We start from the raw sequence: 20,091 nt of genomic DNA, 5'->3' as shown, positions 1-20,091 counted from the left end.
ATACATATTATAATCAAGGAGAGTCAGCATGGCTTCATGAAGGAGAAACCTTGCCTGTCAAATTTACAAGGTTTCTTTGAGAAAATAGCAAACATGTCGTAGATGTAATATATTTGGATTTCCAGAAGGCTTTTAATAAGATACTGTTGATAGGATACTTAATAAGAGCCCATGGCGTTGGACAGAAGATTGAGTAATTAATGGAAGATGGAGAGTTGGGGTAAGGGGGGATATTCAGGATGGCATCGTGTAGTTGTGGAGTGACACAGGATCAGTGCTGGAACCACAATTATTTAACAATATTTGTAGAAACTCTTCAGCCTCACAGTGCCAGGAACCCGGGTTTGTTTCCACCATCAGGTGACTGTCTGTTTGGATTTTGCACATTGTCCCTGTATCTGCGTGGGTTTCCTCCCACAGTCCAAACATGTGCAGGTTAGGTACATTTAGGTACGAAATGGCTTCATAGTGTCCAGGGATGTGTAGGCTGGGTGGACTAGCCATGGGAAATGCAGAGTTACAGGGATAGAGTAGGAGTCGGTCTAGATGAGTTGCTCTTCAGAGGGTCAGTGTGAACTCTATGGGCTGAATGGCCTGCTTCCACACAGTTGGGATTCGGTGAAAATTCCTTGAGATCATAGAAGTATTTCAGCACAAAAGAAGGCTGTAATATTTGAGCCATTGTGTTTGCACTGGCTCTTTAAATGAGCATCATTACCCATTGCCAATTCTGTGTTTTGTTTTTTACTCCATTCCCTTGCACATTATTTCTATTTAAATAATCATCCAATACCTTTTCTAGTTTGTTTTAGTTGTAACAGTCCAGAGAAAGGTTCCAAGCTTCAGCAGATGATCCCTAGCTGACCTTGCTCTGATATCTCTCTGTCTGTAAGAACCTGTGTTTGAATTTACCTTTTGCCAAGGGGTGTGTTTATGGGATGTTACAGGAATTGGAACAGCTCCTTAGTTAAGTTGCTGTATTGAGTCGGTTGAGTTTTCAAATAGTTAAGTTATTCTAAATTTCATTTTCTTTTGTTTGTATTTCAACAGTAGTGTTTAAATAAATTCTGTTTAATTAAAGCTGTGTGGTTTAACCAGCTACATCATATCTGGAATATGCACTTCACATCTGCCTTTAAAATAAGAAAATGTTAAGGTCTAGGCTACCTTCTTAAAATATTATGAAGGGGTCTGGCCTGGTCCATAACAGCCCATACACTCAATTTGTCTTCTCATCCTGAAGCCTCCTCGCACCCTCCTCACAGCTCACAATTCCAACTCGTGTTATGTCTAGTTTTTTTAAATTTCAAGTATTGAATGTTAAAGTCTGCACCAGTGCAATGTATTGTTGGTAGATTCTGTTTTGACAGAACTGGGAACTTTCTGTACCAGCGTGCATTGATGATATCACTATTTTCAGATAAACATAGCATGAATGCCCAATTGTATCAGCAACATGTTAACTCAGTTGAGTAAAGCTGTACTGATAGGAAAACCTGTCAGCATGAATCAGTGATTCAGGTTACTGGATAGTGGTGATGGAGGAAGAAAGTATACAAACTGGACTTGGAGAAGGCCTCCACTTTAAATTAAATCTGTCACATGAGCAAGCTTCAACATTCTTCAGATGGCTGACTATTTCCATGTGCTCAATCCAAATTATACTAATGCAGTCAACCATTAAACCAGATGGAGAAAGCCAATTAAAAAGGTCTGCACTATTGAGCCACTAAATGTTTTTGAAATTCTGTAACAAATACTACTTGCCAGCCTTGTTTTAATTTATCTGGATTATTCCCAAGATTTCACAATTATGCAATTGTCTGGTTTCAGCACTATGCTGAGCCAGATAAATGTTCATTGGAAAAAAATGCCAAGTCAATGACTAAGGTAATATGCCTCTAACACAAGAGATGGCTCATTTGATAACTGAGACAGATATTTAACTTTCATATGGGTGCTGCACATACGTATTCGGAACTGCGCTAATTGTGTGCTCTGACCACAATCCCTTTGTGTGGTTACAGTTAGCTTATGATTAAAAAATGTATATCCGCTGTAATGGAGCATTGCATTGCAAAAATACAAAAGGATGATATAAACTGTTTTGGTTTATAAAATAGCTATGTCATCAAACTTTCACATAAATTATAAGGCAATTCTAGTCTTTGAAAACTTTGTTTCATGTAAAATATAGTGTTTTCTATGAAGTGCAAACAGGGAAATAGATATATTTCATCTAGGTGCTCAATGGAAGAGGAAGATCAGCACTTAATCTGAACCCCTGAGTGTAACAGTACTTTTTCCCAATTTATAGTTAGTAAAATGTTATATGGAGTTGATAATACAATCAATGAGTAAATAAATATTCAGGCCTAATTGAGGCTTAAAGCTGTTACAATAAGTTGCTTGGGCAGGGATTCTGAAAGGTTTCACTGAACGTTAGAATGTAAGATGATGACAGGTGGTTTATGCTTAAGGTTTATTCTATTTCCTAAGTGTAATGAATCAAACAGAGTAGTGTGCAATCATGTAGATGTTAACAAATTTTCAAGTAAGTCTTTACAATTCAGAAACAGCTGTTATGGACCAGGCCAGACTCCTTCATAACTTTTCAAGAAAGTTGACCAGACCCTAATTTTGCTAGTTGTTTTAAGCAGGTATAACATGGCTATTCCAGGGGGGATGCAATTGGTCAAACCACTTAGTTTTAAACAAAACAGAATTTATTTACAAGATTACTGAATGAAACACAAACAAAAGAGAACAGAATACTGAATAATTTAACCCGTCTGAAAACCCAACAGATCATTTCAATGAAATGATGTTCTTCCAATACTTGCAACAATCCCCACAAACACCTCTTGGCACAAATCAAACACAGGGACGTACAGGAGAGGTGTCAGAGAGAGATACCAGCATGGACCTGCTTCTTTGAGTCTAGCAGCTTTACAATACTACCACTTGCTAACCAAACCAAACCAGAGAAAATCTGAGCTGGGAGAACTAGTCACTCCCCTTTCATTGTACAAATGTTTTCTTTAAACTTGAAAGCCTTCTGATTGAAGCAGTATCTGTTAGCTATAGACAGATTAGCCCTAAAACCTTCAACTTAGACTTTTCGGAGTCTGTGTCTTTTATGACCTCTCTGAGAAAAACCCAAGGACAACATAACCTTGTTAAAGGAGCAGCATTGTCACACCTCCCCCTTTAAAAAAGAACCATCAATATCTAAAGATGGCTTCATTTTGCAACCCCTTATTCCTAAATTGTTTTAGGAATTCGAGTCTCAAAAATGCACAAGCAATCACATTATTTTGTCCTGCCACATGCACAATTTTCAAATTGAATGGCTGCCACAACAGGCTCCATCTAAACAGTCTGGCATTTTTGTCCCTATCTTTCTCCACAAACTTCAATGGGTTAAGATCAGTGTATATGATTGTCTCAGATACATTACTGGTAACATAAGCATTGAAATGTTTTAACTGCAACACTAAGCTCAAAGTCTCCTTCGCAAATGTCAAATATTTCTGCTGATGAATTTTCAATTCCTTGGAGAAATATCTGATTGGTCTTTCTATCTTGTCACCATCTTCCTGCAAGAACACAGCACTGACGCCTCCATCACTTGTGATGAAAGCCACCTTGAATGGCTTTGTATACTTAGGTGTCGCTAACACTGGGGCAGTGGTGAACACAGCCGTCAGGCTGTCAAATGCCTTCTGACAGTCCGCTGTCCACTGAAACTTTTTGGCTTTCTTTAGCAATTCAGTGACTGGAGCAATCACAATGCTAAAATTTAGTACACATTTTTGATAAAATTTTGATAAATTTAGTACACATTTTTGATAAAATCCACTCAACTCCAGGAATCGTAGTACTGCTCTTTTTATCGATGGTGTAGGGGATTCCCTAAGTACCTTTGTTTTTGCATCCCAAGGGGCCATTTGTCCATGTTCAATAACATGGCCCAGGAAGGTGACCTGGGTTTTGGCAAATTCACTTTTAGCCAAGTTTATCAGCAAGCTTGCCTTCCAAAGTCGATTGAACAAGTCTGATAAATGTTGCAAATGTTCCCTCCTTGTATGACTAAAAATCATCAGGTCATCAATATATATGACACAGTTGGGTAATCTGGCAATGACCTTATTGTTTAGTCTCTGAAATGTGGCTGGCGCATTTTTCATAACAAATGGCATGACTTTAAACTGATAAGTCCATTTAACATTACGAAAGCTGAAATTGCTTTCGCCCTTTCTGGGGCGGCACAGTAGCTCAGTGGTTAGCACTGCTGCCTCACAGCATCAGGGACTCGGGTTCAATTCCAGCCTCAGGTGACTGTCTGTGTGGAATTTGCATGAGTTTCCTCAGGGTGCTCCGGCTTCCTCCCACAGCCCAAAGATGTGCAGGTTGGGTGGATTGGCTGTGCTAAATTACCCATAGTGTTCAGGGATGTGTAGGTTAGGTGCATAAATCGGAGGTAACTATAGGATGGGGGAGTAGATTTAGGTAGGTTACTCTTCGGAGGGTCACTGTGGACTTGCTGGGCTGAAGTGCCCTTTTATACTCTGTAGGGATCCTATGATTGTAAAAAGGTACTTGCCAGTATCCCTTGAGCAAATCCAACTTAGAAATAAAAGTTGTTTGTTCCACCTTCTCAATACAGTCTTCCAGATATGGAATTGGATATGCATCAGTCTTTGTAACTGCATTGACTTTGCGATAGTTCACATATAACCATTGGGTACCATCTGGTTTTGGCATCATTACTATGGGTGAGCTCCAATTACGGTAACTCACTTTGATTATGTCGTCTTGGAGCATGCATTCAATCTCCTTTTGAACCTGTGCCAACTTTAGAGTGTTATGCCTTTATGGGTGTTACTTAATGAGAACAGCATCTCTTATACCTACATCGTGCATAATTAGGTGCATACTTCCCAGCTTATTTCCACATATCTCCCCATGTGATCATCATAATTCTTTCCGATCATTTCAATTTTCCTCTGGAAGGTAGCTCAATAATTTATCCCAATTTTACATAGAGCATAAAACATTACAGCGCAGTACAGGCCTTTCGGCCCTTGATGTTGCACCAACCTGTGAAACCAATCTGAAGACCATATAACCTACACTATTCCATTATCATCTATATATTTACAGTCATAGAGTCATAGAGGTGTACAGCATGGGAACAGACCCTTCGGTCTAACCTGTCCATGCCGATCAGATATCCCAACCCAATCTAGTCCCACCTGCCAGCACCCGGCCCATATCCCTCCAAACCCTTCCTATTCTTATACCCATCCAAATGCCTCTTAAATGTTGCAATTGTACCAGTCTCCACCACATCCTCTGGCAGCTGATTCCATACACATACCACCCTCTGCGAGAAAAAGTTGCCCCTTAGGTCTCTCTTATATCTTTCCCCTCTCACCCTAAACCTATGCCCCCTTGTTCTGGACTCCCCGACCCCAGGGAAAAGACTTTGTCTACTTATCCTATCCATGCCCCTCATAATTTTGTAAACCTCTATCCAATAATAATTTAAATGCCCTTAAAATTGGCGAGTCTACTAATGTTGCATGCAGGGCATTCCTCACCCTTACTAAGCTCTGCATAAAGAACCTGCCTCTAACATCTAGGAGAAAATGAGGACTGCAGATGCTGGAGATCAGAGCTGAAAATGTGTTGCTGGAAAAGCGCAGCAGGTCAGGCAGCATCCAAGGAACAGGAGAATCGACATTTCGGGCATAAGCTTATGGATGCTGCCTGACCTGCTGTGCTTTTCCAGCAACACATTTTTCAGCTCTACCTCTAACATCTGTCCTATATCTATTACCCACTAGCAATACGATTTGATGAACTTCTGTCCATGTCTCATCTGCCTGAATAGGTGATGGTCTCCATTTCCTCACTAAGACATCATCTTTAAGGCAATAACATTCAGAGATACATTTGGACTCTTTTCCTGTGTATGCCTTTTGATACAATTGTTTTAAATTTTCATCTTTCTGCTGTAAATCAGTTAATTTCTCTGAGCTAAAGATGTTTGCTTTGTCATCTACCTGCTCTTGGTTTGTCTCAGCTATTTGATTAAACAGGGTCTCTGCCAATTCAAGTTCAACTTTCTTGTCTGTACTCTTTGATTTCTCTTGTTGAACTTTGTGACCTCATTACCACGCGGCAGGAAAATTCTCAGGATATGTTTTCTGCAATAGTTCAGTTCCCTGAGTTTTCACTGGCTTTTCAGCCACAGCAAGCAGCACTCCTACCTGTGAACCAGCAATATCATTAGCAAGGACAAATTGTATTCTTGAAGCTGAGAGTTTGTTCAGTACTCCCACCATGACTTCTCCACTCCTCACTGGACACTCTAGCCTCACTCTACGTAACTGAATGCTTCGTGTCTCACAGTGAATCCCTGTCACCAGCAACTTTTCTGGTAATAGTCCTACAGAAGTACATAGCTCCTCATCTTTCAACATCACAGATTGAGAGGATCTTGTATCTTTTAATATTATAGTCCCTTTACCTGCTGCTCCTGGCTTATGTATTTATCTTCGCAGGTATATGGTTTAAGAAGATCTGGCACTTCCTCCTTAACCAACCTCTGACCAGGTTGTACAATCTGGTGCAGATTTCTAGCTTCCACTGTGTTTTCTGTAACCACTCCAACAAAATTCACTGGCTCATCCTGTTTTCCTACACCTGGCTTCCCAGTGCTTTTCCTAACCCACCAACACTGTGATTTCATGTCCAGTGAAAACATTGGCGCTTTTTAACTTCTCTTTCCCCTTCAAGGGTTATCCTTATGATCTTCACTGTGATCTACTTTTCCTTTTCCACGTGAAGATTTCTCTTTTCACCAATTTCTATCCCTCATGGATTGGAATTGATTTTGGAAGCCAAACTTTGATTTGTAGACCAATTCATAATCATCAGTCATTTCAGTTAGACCATAAGACCATAAGACATAGGAGTGGAAGTAAGGCCATTCGGCCCATCAAGTCCACTCCGCCATTCAATCATGGCTGATGCGCATTTCAGCTCCACTTACCAGCGTTCTCCCCGTAGCCCTTAATTCCTCGAGACAATAAGAATCTATCAATCTCGGCCTTGAAGACATTTAGCGTCCCGGCTTCCACTGCACTCCGTGGCAATGAATTCCACAGGCCCACCACTCTCTGGCTGAAGAAATGCCTCCGCATTTCTGTTCTGAAATGACCCCCTCTAATTCTAAGGCTGTGTCCACGGGTCCTAGTCTCCTCGTTTAACTGAAACAATTTCCTAGCTTCCTGAAACAATCCACCTTTTCCAAGCCATGTATTATTTTGTACGTCTCTATTAAGTCTCCCCTTAATCTTCTAAACTCCAACGAATACAATCCCAGTATCCTCAGCCGTTCCTCATATGTTAGACCTGTCATTCCAGGGATCATCCGTGTGAATCTCCGCTGGACACGTTCCAGTGCCAGTATGTCCTTCCTGAGGTGTGGGGACCAAAACTGGACACAGTACTCCAAATGGGGCCTAACCAGAGCTTTATAAAGTCTTAGTAGTACATCTCTGCTTTTATATTCCAACCCTCTTGAGATAAGAGACAACATTGCATTCGCTTTCTTAATCACAGACTCAACCTGCATGTTTACCTTTAGAGAATCCTGGACTAGCACTCCCAGATCCCTTTGTGCTTTGGCTTTATTAATTTTCTCACCATTTAGAAAGTAGTCTATGCTTTTATTCTTTTTGCCAAAGTGCAAGACCTCACACTTGCTCACGTTAAATTCCATCAGCCATTTCCTGGACCACTCTCCCAACCTGTCAAGATCCTTCTGCAGCCTCCCCACTTCCTCAGTACTACCTGCCTGTCCACCTAACTTCGTATCATCGGCAAACTTCACTAGAATGCCCCCGGTTCCCTCATCCAAATCGTTAATATATAATGCGAACAGCTGTGGCCCCAGCACCGAACCCTGCGGGACACCGCTCGTCACCGGCTGCCATTCTGAAAAAGAACCTTTTATCCCAACTCTCTGCCTTCTGTTAGACAGCCAATCCTCAATCCATCCCAGCAGCTCACCTCGAACACCATGGGCCCTCACCTTGCTCAGCAGCCTCCCGTGTGGCACCTTATCAAAGGCCTTTTGAAAGTCTAGATAGACCACATCCACTGGGTTTCCCTGGTCTAACCTACTTGTTACCTCTTCAAAAAATTCCAACAGGTTTGTCAGGCATGACCTCCCTTTACTAAATCCATGTTGACTTGTTCTAATCAGACTCTGCTCTTCCAAGAATTTAGAAACCTCATCCTTAATGATGGATTCTAGAATTTTACCAACAACCGAGGTTAAGCTGATTGGCCTATAATTTTCCATCTTTTGCCTTGATCCTTTCTTGAACAAGGGGGTTACAACAGCCATCTTCCAATCATCCGGGACCTTTCCTGACTCCAGTGACTCTTGAAAGATCTCAACCAATGCCTCTGCTATTTCCTCAGCCACCTCTCTCAGAACTCTAGGGTGTATCCCATCGGGGCCAGGAGATTTATCAATTTTAAGACTTTTTAACTTTTCTAGCACTATCTCTTTCGTAATGGCAACCATACTCAACTCAGCCCCGTGACACCCTTTAATTTTTGGGATATTACTCATGTCTTCCACTGTGAAGACTGACGCAAAGTACTTGTTAAGTTCTCCTGCTATTTCCTTATCTCCCATCACTAGGCTTCCTGCATCAGTTTGAAGTGGCCCAATGTCTACTTTTGCCTGTCGTTTGTTTCTTATGTACTGAAAGAAACTTTTACTATTATTTCTAATATTACTGGCTAGCCTACCTTCATATTTGATCCTCTCCTTTCTTATTACACTCTTTGTTATCCTCTGTTTGCTTTTGTATCCCTCCCAATCTTCTGATTTCCCACTGTTCTTAGCCACTTTATAGGATCTCTCTTTTTCTTTAATACATTTCCTGACTTCCTTTGTCAGCCAAGGTTGTCTAATCCCTCCCCGGTTAATCTTTCTTTTCTTGGGAATGAACCTCTGTACAGTGTCCTCAATTATACCTACAAACTCCTGCCATTTTTGCTCTACTGTCTTCCCGGTTAGCCTCTGCTTCCAGTCTATTTTAGTCAGTTCCTCTCTCATGCCCTCATAATTACCTTTATTCAACTGTAACACCATTACATCCGATTTTGCCTTCTCCCTTTCAAACTCCAGACTGAACTCTATCATATTATGGTCGCTACTTCCTAAGGGTTCCCTTACTTTAAGATCTTTTATAGAGTCTGGTTCATTGCAAAGCACTAGGTCCAGAATAGCCTGCTCTCTTGTGGGCTCCATGACAAGCTGTTCCAAAAAGCCATCCTGTAAGCATTCCATGAATTCCCTTTCTTTAGATCCACTAACAACATTATTTACCCAGTCCACCTGCATATTGAAGTCTCCCATGATCAATGTAACCTTGCCTTTCTGACATGCCTTCTCTATTTCCCGGTACATGTTGCGTCCCTGGTCCTGACCACTGTTAGGAGGTCTATACACAACTCCAATTATGTTTTTTTTGCCTTTGTGGTTCCTCAATTCCACCCACACAGACTCCACATCATCCGACGCTATGTCATTCAAATGCTGATCTTACTGTTTTAACTCTCTGTTCTTCCCCATGGGTTCTCATTACTTCAGAATGTAAATTTTTGAACTCCTGTCTAAGTGCCAATTTCTGAAGTTCAAACTCCCTCCCTTTCTTCTTTTCCTCTCTTTCCTTTTTCTCTCTTCTCTCACTCTCTTTCTCTTTCCTCTGCGTTTAATTGCAATACAAACTATTTCATTTCTGTTGCCCTTTCCTTGTCTTTTGCCTCCAACTCAAGTTGCTTCACTTTCAATTGAATTTTAGCCATCTCTAAACATTCTGATGGCATTTCCAGGGACTTACCCAAAACTAGCCTTTGAGCTGGACTAGCTACAGCACTGGTAGCTAACTGACATAATGAAAAACTCCCAAGGTATCTCCTATCCACAAAAAGCAAGACAAATCCATCTATCACCTATTCCCATCAGTTTATTTTCCAAGAACAGCAAAGTAGCAGGAGCAGTTGTTGACAGTGTAATCCTTACATGATTACTCCTCATAATTTTGGAATCATGGAGATCTAATGATTTATACCCAAGGATTTAAAAGGAAGTGGCTGCAGCGATAGTGGTTCTCCAGCTAGGAGACCAGTGGAGATTGAGTGAGCAAGGAAAGTCAGGTAGTCTTGAAAATTGAAGAAACACGGTTTTTCCCACAGTGCTACTCAAGTAAAATTCTGGGTGGCTTTAAGGTGCAACTAGAAACTATTTAAACTTGAGCTCTAAAGTTAAAGTCTGAAGTTTAGCACACTGTACTACTGCTGCCCAGACTGTTCCTTATGTTGTGAGACATTGCACATTCAACATTTGGAGCTTCTGAAAAAGATAAGACCTTAGAAACAGTTCAAACCCTCCTGGATTACGGTGAGATCTGGAATATTTCAAATAATGCTTCCACTATCGCTGCAGCCACTTCCTTTTAAATCCTTGGGTATAAACCATTAGATCCTGGTGATTTGTCTGTCTTTAGACTCATTAGATTGTTAAATACTTTCTCCCTTATGATGTACTAGTTTCTCAGGTCTTTCCTCCCATTAGAACTTTGCTTTTCTGTATCATTGTGAGTGTCTTCCAATTGTAAAACCAGTGCAAGATATTGCAAAATTACTTGCCATTTCCCTGTTCTCTGTTAACAATTCCCCAGTTGTGTTCTTCAAGGGCCCCAAATTTATTTTAACTGTTCTCTCTTCAGTTACCCATAGAAGCTCCTGTTTTTGTTTTATTTCTTGCCAATTTACTTTCATCTTCGATATTGTCCTCCTTTTAGTAGTTTTTTATTCATTTTCAGTTAGTTCCATTGTAAGAGAAAAAAACCCACGCATCTGGCCCAGCACTGGTCTTCACCACTTGGTATGTTTTAGTTTTTGATTGGATACTCTCACTAACTGCTCTTATGGGAAATGATCAGCCGATAAGCCTGACCTTGGTCATTGGGGAGATTTAAGAGTCCATTATAAAGGATGAAATTGTGGAATAAAATAGTACTGAATCAGCATGGCTTCATTAAGGGGAGGTCATGCCTGACAAATCTCTTCGAATTCTTTGCAGAAGTAACAAGGAAGTTAGACAAAAGAGAGCCAGTGAAAGTAATCTATTTGGATTTCCAGAAGGTCTTTGACAAAGTGCAGCACAGGAGGCTGCTAAATAAGACAAGAGCCCATGGTGTTCGGCACAAGGTACTGGCATGGATAGAGGATTGCCTGACTGGCAGAACACAGTGGTGATAAAGGTGTCTTTTTCAGGATGGCAGCCAGTGACTAGTGGAGTTCCACAGGGGTCAGTATTTGGACCACAATTATTGACGTTGTACATGAACAATCTGGATGAAGGAACTGAGGGTGTTGTTGCTAAATTTGCAGATGGCACAAAGATAGGTGGAGGGACAGTTAGTGTTGAGGAAGCAGGGAGGCTGCAGAAGACCTTTGATAGGGTAAGAGAGTGTGCAAAGAAGTGGCAGATGGATTACAATATGGTAGAGTGTGAGGTTATGCACTTTGTTAAGAAGAATAGAAGCATAGACTATTTTCTAAATGGGGAAAGGTTTTGGAGATCTGAAGCACAAGAATACTGAAGATTCCTACTTCAGGATTCTCTTAAGATTAACATGCAAACTCAATTGACAGTTCGGGGGGCATCTGCAATGATGGCATTCATTTTAAGCGGGCTAGAATACAACAGCGGGGATGTACTACTGAGGCTGGATAAAGCCTAGGTCAAACTATATTTGAAATATTGTAAGCAGTTTTAGGCACTGTATCTAAGGAAGGACATGCTGGCTTTGGAAAGGGCCCAGATTTGTTCACAAGGATGACCCTGGGAATGAAGGGCTTGTCAAATGAGACGTCATTGAGGAATCCTAGGTCTGTACCTGTTAGAGTTTAGAAAGATGATGAGGAAATCTCATTTGAAACTGACAGAATGCTGAGGAGCCTGGATAGAGTGGATGTAGAGATATCAAATAGGAGACACTAAGACCCCGGGGCACATTCTCAGTGGAGGGATGAGGAGGAATTTCTTCAGGAAGAGATAGTGAATCTTTGGAACTCATTGCTGCAAAAAGTTGTGGAGGTCAAGTCATTGAGTGCCTTTAAGATAGAAATAGGTTTTTGATTAGCAACGGGATCAAAGGTTACAAGGAGAAGGCAGAAGAATAGAGTGGAGAAACATACCTGGCACAACTGAATAATGGAGCAGACCTAATGAACGAAATGCCTAATTCTGCTCCAATATATTATGATTTTATGGAATTATTATTTTTGCAATTCTGTTTTCTAAGTTAGCCCTGAGCTGCTTGTAATCCATCACGTGAAGATATTTCCTAGGTCCACCTATGTTGTTAGCACCTTCATGGACCACGATGACCGGATCTTTCCCCTCACACACTGTCCCAGATCTGGAATGGGACTATTTGGCGCCGCCCCTTTGGCGCCAATCATTTGGCCCAGCTGTTTTGGCTCTAACCTGTTTTGGCGCTCATTACTTTGGCGCTAAGCTGTTTTGCCACCAATTCAGAATAAAAAACAGTATTGTAGAGCCCATAAGAAATTCATTTTTATTGCATTGTAAGAAATTAATTCTTTTTTATTCATTATTTTTAACCTATTCATTATAAAAACGAATTTCTACATTTTGCTACATTTATCAAACACATATAGATAACCATCGTGTGAAAATTTTCGTTTATCTCTTTTGCTTAGAATGTTTTCAACCATTTCTGGTATGGGCTCAACAAAAAAATAGAAAGAAAATTGTATTACAGCTTTCCAATGTGAAGACAGGACGGCTGAAGTATCATCGAGGCAGTAGATGACTATTAACAATTGTTAAATGAGAAAATGATTACGAAACGAAATTTGAATCTACAGCTTTGACTATCACCTCTTGCTAGCTGAGAAAATTACATCGGGTCGTTAGTCATCCTTTCTTCTTTAACCAAACAAGACTTTTTTTTAAATTCCAAATTGGCGCCAAAACAACTCAGTGCCAAAGTAATGAGTGCCAAAACAGTTTGGGGCCAAATGATCGGTGCCAAAAGGGCTGCGCCAAAACGTACCCGAGCCCCCTCATCAGCCCAGCAAAAGCAATCCTGAACCTTAACACCAGGTAGGGAACACAGCCTTGTAAATTCTGTCTTTGCTGCAGATAAGGGAATTTATTCCTCAAACTGTGCTGTGCTCGACTACTTTTATATTTCTCTTTGCTCACCGCACTTAAGTTGTTCTCTGGACTATGATGCTCAGAGTTGATGATCTGGAATCTGAGCTTCAAACTTTGCGGCACATCCGAGTGGAGGGGCGGTGTAGTTACCTGGATGGTTTTGTTTCAGGAGGCAGTCACACCTGGTAGATTAAGTAATTCACATTCAGTTAGTGATCCGGGACAACAGGATGTGACTGCAAGTGAGGCAGGTAGGGGGAACGTGAGTTCAAGAATGGAGAAGCCTCAACTTTTCACCTTATCCAACAGGTACTTGCTCCCTGTAAGGATGAGGGAAAGGGCTGTGGACAGGATGAGCCAGCTGACCATGGCATCATGGTGCAGAAGGCCATTCAAGAAGGGGAAGCAAAAATACAAGTTGATGTTCTCGGGGATTCTATAATTAGGGGACAGTTAGTATCCTTTGCAAGCTGGAGCGGGAGACCCGCATGGTGTGTTGCCTGCTCAGTGCCAGGGTGCAGGACATCTCCAACAGGCTTGAAAGGATACTGGAGCAGGATGGGGAGCATCCAGTTGTTGTGGTCTACGTTGGGACTAACAACATAGGCAAGGCTAGGATGGAGGACCTGTTTGGGGATAATCGAACAAAAGGGTCATAACCTCCAAATTCCTGCCCAAGCCAGGGCTTAGGGACAAGAACATTAGGGAAGGAAACACCTGACTAAGGGTATGGTGTGGGAAAGAGGGGTTCTATTTCATGGGACATTGGCATCAGTTTTGGAACCGGGAGGATCTGTACCGATGGGCCGGTCTCTACTGAACCGATCTGGAACCAGTGTTCTGGTGAAAAGGATAAATAGGATGGTCACTAGGACTTCAAACTTGTGAATCGGGAGAAAGGGAAAGCAACAGGAAGTATGGTGATAAATGAAAAGGTCAGCAGCAGGTTAGCATGTGTGTAGGAGAGTTTAAGTTCAAGGCAGACTATGAAAGAAGTAAAAAGGAAGGATAACTCAGGAGATGTAATTAGAGATGTTGGAAATCATGAAGGTAAGAAAGCTAGCATAAGGGCACTTTACCTGAATGCTTGTTGCATTCATAACAAGGTTGATGAGTTAACAGCACAAACCATCGCAAATTAATATGAGTTAGTAGCCATTACAGAGACATGGTGACAGGATTGTCACGACTGGAAGTTAAATATCCAAGGGTATCAGACTATTCAGAAGGATAGACAGGAAGGTAAGGGGGGTGGTGTAGTTCTGATATTCAAGGATGACATCAGGGCGGTGTTGAGAGATGACATAGGTTCTATGGAGAATAAGGTTGAATCCATTTGAGCGGAAATTAGACATTCTAAGAAGAAAAAGTCACGGATAGGCATAGTCTATAGGCCACCAAATCATAACATCACAAAGGGAAGACATTAAACAAAGAAATAACTAATGCCTGTGAAAATAGTACACTGATCATCATGGGGGAATTTAATCTACATGTCAATTGGTCGAGCCAGCTCAGTCAGGGTAGCCGTGAAGAGGAGTTCGTTGAGTGTATCCGTGATAGTTTTCTTGAATGTCGTGTAGTGGAACCTACGAAGGAGCAAGCTTTCCGAGATCTAGTCCTATGTAATGAGAGAGGAATAATTAATGACCACATAGTTAGGGATCATCTTGGAAAGAGCGATCACAGTATGGTTGAATTTAGAATACAGATAGAGTGTGTGAAGATAAAATCCAATATCGGGTCCCCTGTGGCTAAACAAGGGAGACTACAATAGAATGAGTCATGGAGTCATAGAGATGTACAGCACAGAAACAGACCCTTCGTTCCAACCCGTCCATCCCGACTAGATATCCCAACCCAATCTAGTCCCACCTGCCAGCACCCGGCCCATATCCCTCCAAACCCTTCCTATTCATATACCCATCCAGATGCCTCTTAAATGTTGCAATTGTACCAGCCTCCATCACTTCCTCTGGCAGCTGATTCCATACACGTACCACCCTCTGCATGAAAAAGATGCCCCATAGGTCTGTTTTATATCTTTCCCCTCTCACCCTAAACCTATGCCCTCTAGTTCTGGTCTTCCCCACCCCAGGGAAAGGCTTTGTCTATTTATCCTATCCATGCCCCTCATGATTTTATAAACCTCTATAAGGTCACTCCTCAGCCTCCAATGCTCCAGGGAAAACAGCCCCAGCCTGTTCAGCCTCTCCCTGTAGCTCAGATCCTCCAACACTGGGAACATTCTTGTAAGACGTTTCTGAAGCCTTTCAAGTTTCACAACATCTTTCCAATAGGAAGGAGACCAGAATTGCACGCAATATTCCAACAGTGGCCTAACCAATGCCCTGTAGAGCCGCAACATGACCTCCCAACTCCTGTACTCAATACTCTGACCAATAAAGGTAAGCATACCAACTGCCTTCTACACTATCCTATCTACCTGTGAATCCACTTTCAATGAGCTATAAACCTGCACTCTAAGGTCTCTTTGATCAACAACACTCCCTAGGACCTTACCGTATAAGTCCTGCTAAGATTTGCTTTCCAAAATGCAGCACATTTATCTAAATTAAACTCCATCTGCCACTTCTCAGCCCATTGGCCCATCTGATCAACATCCCATTGTAGTCTGAGATAACTTTCTTCGCTGTCCAGGACTTGGCTAAAGTAGACTAGAAACAAAGATTTTATGGTGGGACAGTTGACGAGCGGTGAAGGACTTTCAAAGCAATTTTTTAAAGCGCTCAGCAAAGTGTGTTTCGGTGAAAAGGAAGGACTGTAAGAAAAGGCGTAATCTGCCATGGGTGTCTAAGGAAACAAGGGAGGCTATCAAAGTGAAAGAGAAGGCATACAATGTGACCAAAAACAGCAGGAACCTAGAAGATTGGGAAAACTTTAAAGGTCAACAGAAAGCCACAAGAGCTATAAAGAAAAGTAACATTGAACATGAGAAAAAACTAGCCCAGAATATAGAGACAGATAGCAAAGGTTTCTATTAATACATAAAATGAAAAAGCTTGGCTAAAGTTAACCCTGGTCCTTTAAAGGATGAGAAGGGGTATTTAGTTATGTGATATGATGAAATGGCTGAGGCTTTGAACATGTATTTTGTATCGGTCTTCACAGTGGAGGACACTAATAACATGCCAGTAATTGACAAAGAGATGAAGGTAGGTGAGGACCTGGAAACAATCATAATTACAGAAGAGGTAGTATTGGGTAAGCTAATGGAGCTAAGGATAGACAAGTCTCCTCGCCCTGATGGAATACATCCCAGAGTCCCAAAAGAGGTGACGGGAGAAATAGCAATTGCACTGGTGGTAATTTTCCAAAATTCGCATCACTCTGGGGCAGTCCCAGCAGAATAGAAAACAGCAAATGTGAAGCCACTGTTTAAAAGGAAGGTAGATGAAAGATTGGGAATTATAGACCAGTTAGCTTAATCTCTGTAGTGGGGAAGATGCTTGAGTCTATTATCAAGGAAGAAATAGCAAGGCATCTTGATAGAAATCATCCTGTTGGGCAGACGCAGCATGGATTCATGAAGGGCAGGACATGTTTAACTAATCTCCCATGAAGAGAAACATTCTCTCAGCATTTAAGAATCCTATATGTTTCAAAGAGTATATTTTAAAGGTGAATTTCTTAACTGTACTCGTCTTGCAACATGCTCTGATTTGAACCAATTGGTTAATTGAAGGTGAATGGTAGGTATTTCTTCCATGTCCCATCTGCTGTCATGTGATATCACACATTAGCACTTACAGGAAAATCAAGTTGAAGGGGCTGTCTTCCACTGCCCTTCTAATATCGATCTGCTCTTCTCTTTATGAACCTTCTCATCCCTCTTTCACATAAGTTGAAAAGACTGATGACTTTGCTCTCTCCTATTATGAAGCTGTAACCCCCACACACTCTCGTGCCATTTCAGAAGTGCACACACCCAATCCTTTTCCATGCTTAGTTTGCTTATAGAACATAGAACTTGGAACAGTACAGCGCAGAACAGGCCCTTCGGCCCTTGATGTTGCACCGACCTGTGAACTATTCTCAGCTCATCCACCTACACTATCCCATCATCATCCATGTGCTTATCTAAGGATTGTTTAAATCTCCCTAATGTGGCTGAATTAACTACATTAGCAGGTAGGGCATTCCCGCCCTTACCACTCTCTGAGTAAAGAATCTACCTCTGACATCTGTCTTAAATCTATCACCCCTCAATTTGTAGTTATGCCCTCTCATACACGTTGAAGTCATCATCCTAGGAAAAAGACTCTCACTGTCTACCCTATCTAATCCTCTGATCATCTTGTATGCCTCTATCAAATCCCCCCTTAGCCTTCTTCTTGCCAATCAGAACAGGCTCAAGTCTCTCAGCCTTTCCTTATAAGACCTTCCCTCCAGACCAGGCAACATCCTGGTAAATCTCCTCTGCACCCTTTCCAATGCTTCCACATCCTTCCCGAAATATGGGGACCAGAACTGTACGCAATATTCCAAGTGCGGCCGCACCAGCATTTTGTATAGTTGCAGCATGATATTGCGGTTCTGGAACTCAATCCCTCTACCAATAATACCTAACACACCGTATGCCTTCTTAACAGCACTATCCACCTGGGTGGCAACTTTCAGGGATCTATGCACATGGACTCCAAGATCCCTCTGCACATTCACACTACCAAGAATCTTTCCATTGACCCAGTACTCTGCCTTCCTGTTATTCTTCCCAAAGTGAATCACTTCACATTTAGCTGCATTGAACTCCATTTGCCACCTCTCAGCCCAATTCTGCAGTTTATTCAAGTCCCCCTGCAACCTGTAACATTTTTCCACACTGTTGACTATTCCACCAACTTTAGTGTCATCTGCAAATTTACTAATCCATCCATCTATGCCTGCGTCTAAGTCATTTATAAAAATGATAAACAGCAGTGGTCCCAAAACAGATCCTTGTGGCACACCACTAGGAACCGGACTCCAGGCTGAATATTTTCCATCAACCACCACTCGCTGCTTTCTTTCAGAAAGCTAGTTTCTAATCCAAACTGCTAAATCACCCTCAGTTCCATGCCTCTGCATTTTCTCCAACAACCTACCATGTGGAACCTTATCAAAGGCTTTACTGATGTCCAAGTACACCATGTCAACTGCCCTACCCTCATCTACATGCTTGGTCACCTTCTCAAATAACTCAATGAGGTTTGTGAGACATGATCTGCCCTTGACAAAACCATGTTGACTATCTGAAATCAGATTGTTGCTTGCAAGATGATTATAAATCTTATCTCCTATAATCCTTTCCAAAACCTTTCCTACAACAGAAGTAAGGCTCACTGGTCTATAATTACCTGGGTCATCTCTGCTGCCCTTCTTGAACAAGGGCACAACATTTGCAATCCTCCAGTCCTCTCGTACCAAACCTCTAGACAATGACGACTCAAAGATCAAAGCCAAAGGCTCTGTTATCTCCTAGGAGAAAGTGAGGTCTGCAGATGCTGGAGATCAAAGTTGAAACTTTATTGCTGGAACAGCACAGCAGGTCAGGCAGCATCCAGGGAACAGGAGATTCGACGTTTCGGGCACAGGCCCTTCTTCAGGAATGAGCAGAGAGTGTTCAGCAGGAGAAGATAAAAGGTAGGGAGGAGGGACTTGCGGATAAATCCCATCCAGACCAGGGGACTTGTCTACTCTCACTCCTTTTAGAATTGATAATACTTGTTCGTAACTAACCTCGATCCTTTCTAGTCTAATATCTCATATCTCATTCTTCTCCTCTACAATATTCTCCTTTTCCTGAGTGAAAACTGATGAGAAATGTTCGTCTAGCATCTCTCTGATCATCACAGGGTCCACACTGAACTTCCCACTTCTGTCTTTGACTGGCCCTATTCCTACTCTAGTCATCCATTTATTCCTCACATATCTGTAGAAAGCTTTAGGGTCTCCTTTATTCTATTTGCTAAAGACTGCTCGTGTCCTCTCTTGGCTCTCCTTAACTCTCGCTTTAAATCCTTCCTAGCTGATCTGTACCACCTTGCCTCATCAACACATAAGTCTCCTCCTTCTTCTTCGTAAACCACAGTTCCCTTACCTTATCACTTCCTCCCTGCCTGACAGGGACATACCTATCAAGGACACGCAACATCTGTTCCTTAAACTAGCTCCACTTTTCCATTGTCTGCATCCCCTGCATTTTGCTACACCATTCTATGCATCCTAATTCCTGCCTAATCGCATTATAATTGCCCTTGCCCCATCGATAACTCTTGACCTGTAGCATGTCCCTATCCCTTTCCATCGCTAAACTAAATGTAACTGAATTATGGTCACTCTCTCCAAAGTGCTCACTTACAATTAAATCAAAGTTAAAAATCACACAACACCAGGTTATAGTCCAACAGGTTTAATTGGAAGCACACTAGCTTTCGGAGCGACGCTCCTAAGCGTCGCTCCGAAAGCTAGTGTGCTTCCAATTAAACCTGTTGGACTATAACCTGGTGTTGTGTGATTTTTAACTTTGTACACCCCAGTCCAACACCGGCATCTCCAAATCATAACTAAATCAAACACCTGGCCTGGTTCAATACCAAGCACCAGATCCAATGTGCCCTCCCCTCTTGTCGGCCCTTCGACATACTGTTTCAGGAAACCCTCCAGCACACATTAGACAACAACTGATCCACCCTGTTCCTTTCACTCCTACCCGGAATAATTTTGCTACTCCTCTCTTCCACCTCCCTGGAACTCTGTGGAGGCCTATAAAAAACTCCAAGCAGTCTGAAATCTCCTCTCCT

This window comes from Chiloscyllium plagiosum, unplaced genomic scaffold, assembly GCF_037043375.1.
Source record: "Chiloscyllium plagiosum isolate Xiang-an unplaced genomic scaffold, Cpla_swu_hap1 HiC_scaffold_45, whole genome shotgun sequence".
NCBI classification, from domain to species: Eukaryota; Metazoa; Chordata; class Chondrichthyes; order Orectolobiformes; family Hemiscylliidae; genus Chiloscyllium; species Chiloscyllium plagiosum.
The sequence above is the reverse complement of the archived record's forward strand: the minus strand, read 5'-3'. Positions refer to the sequence as shown.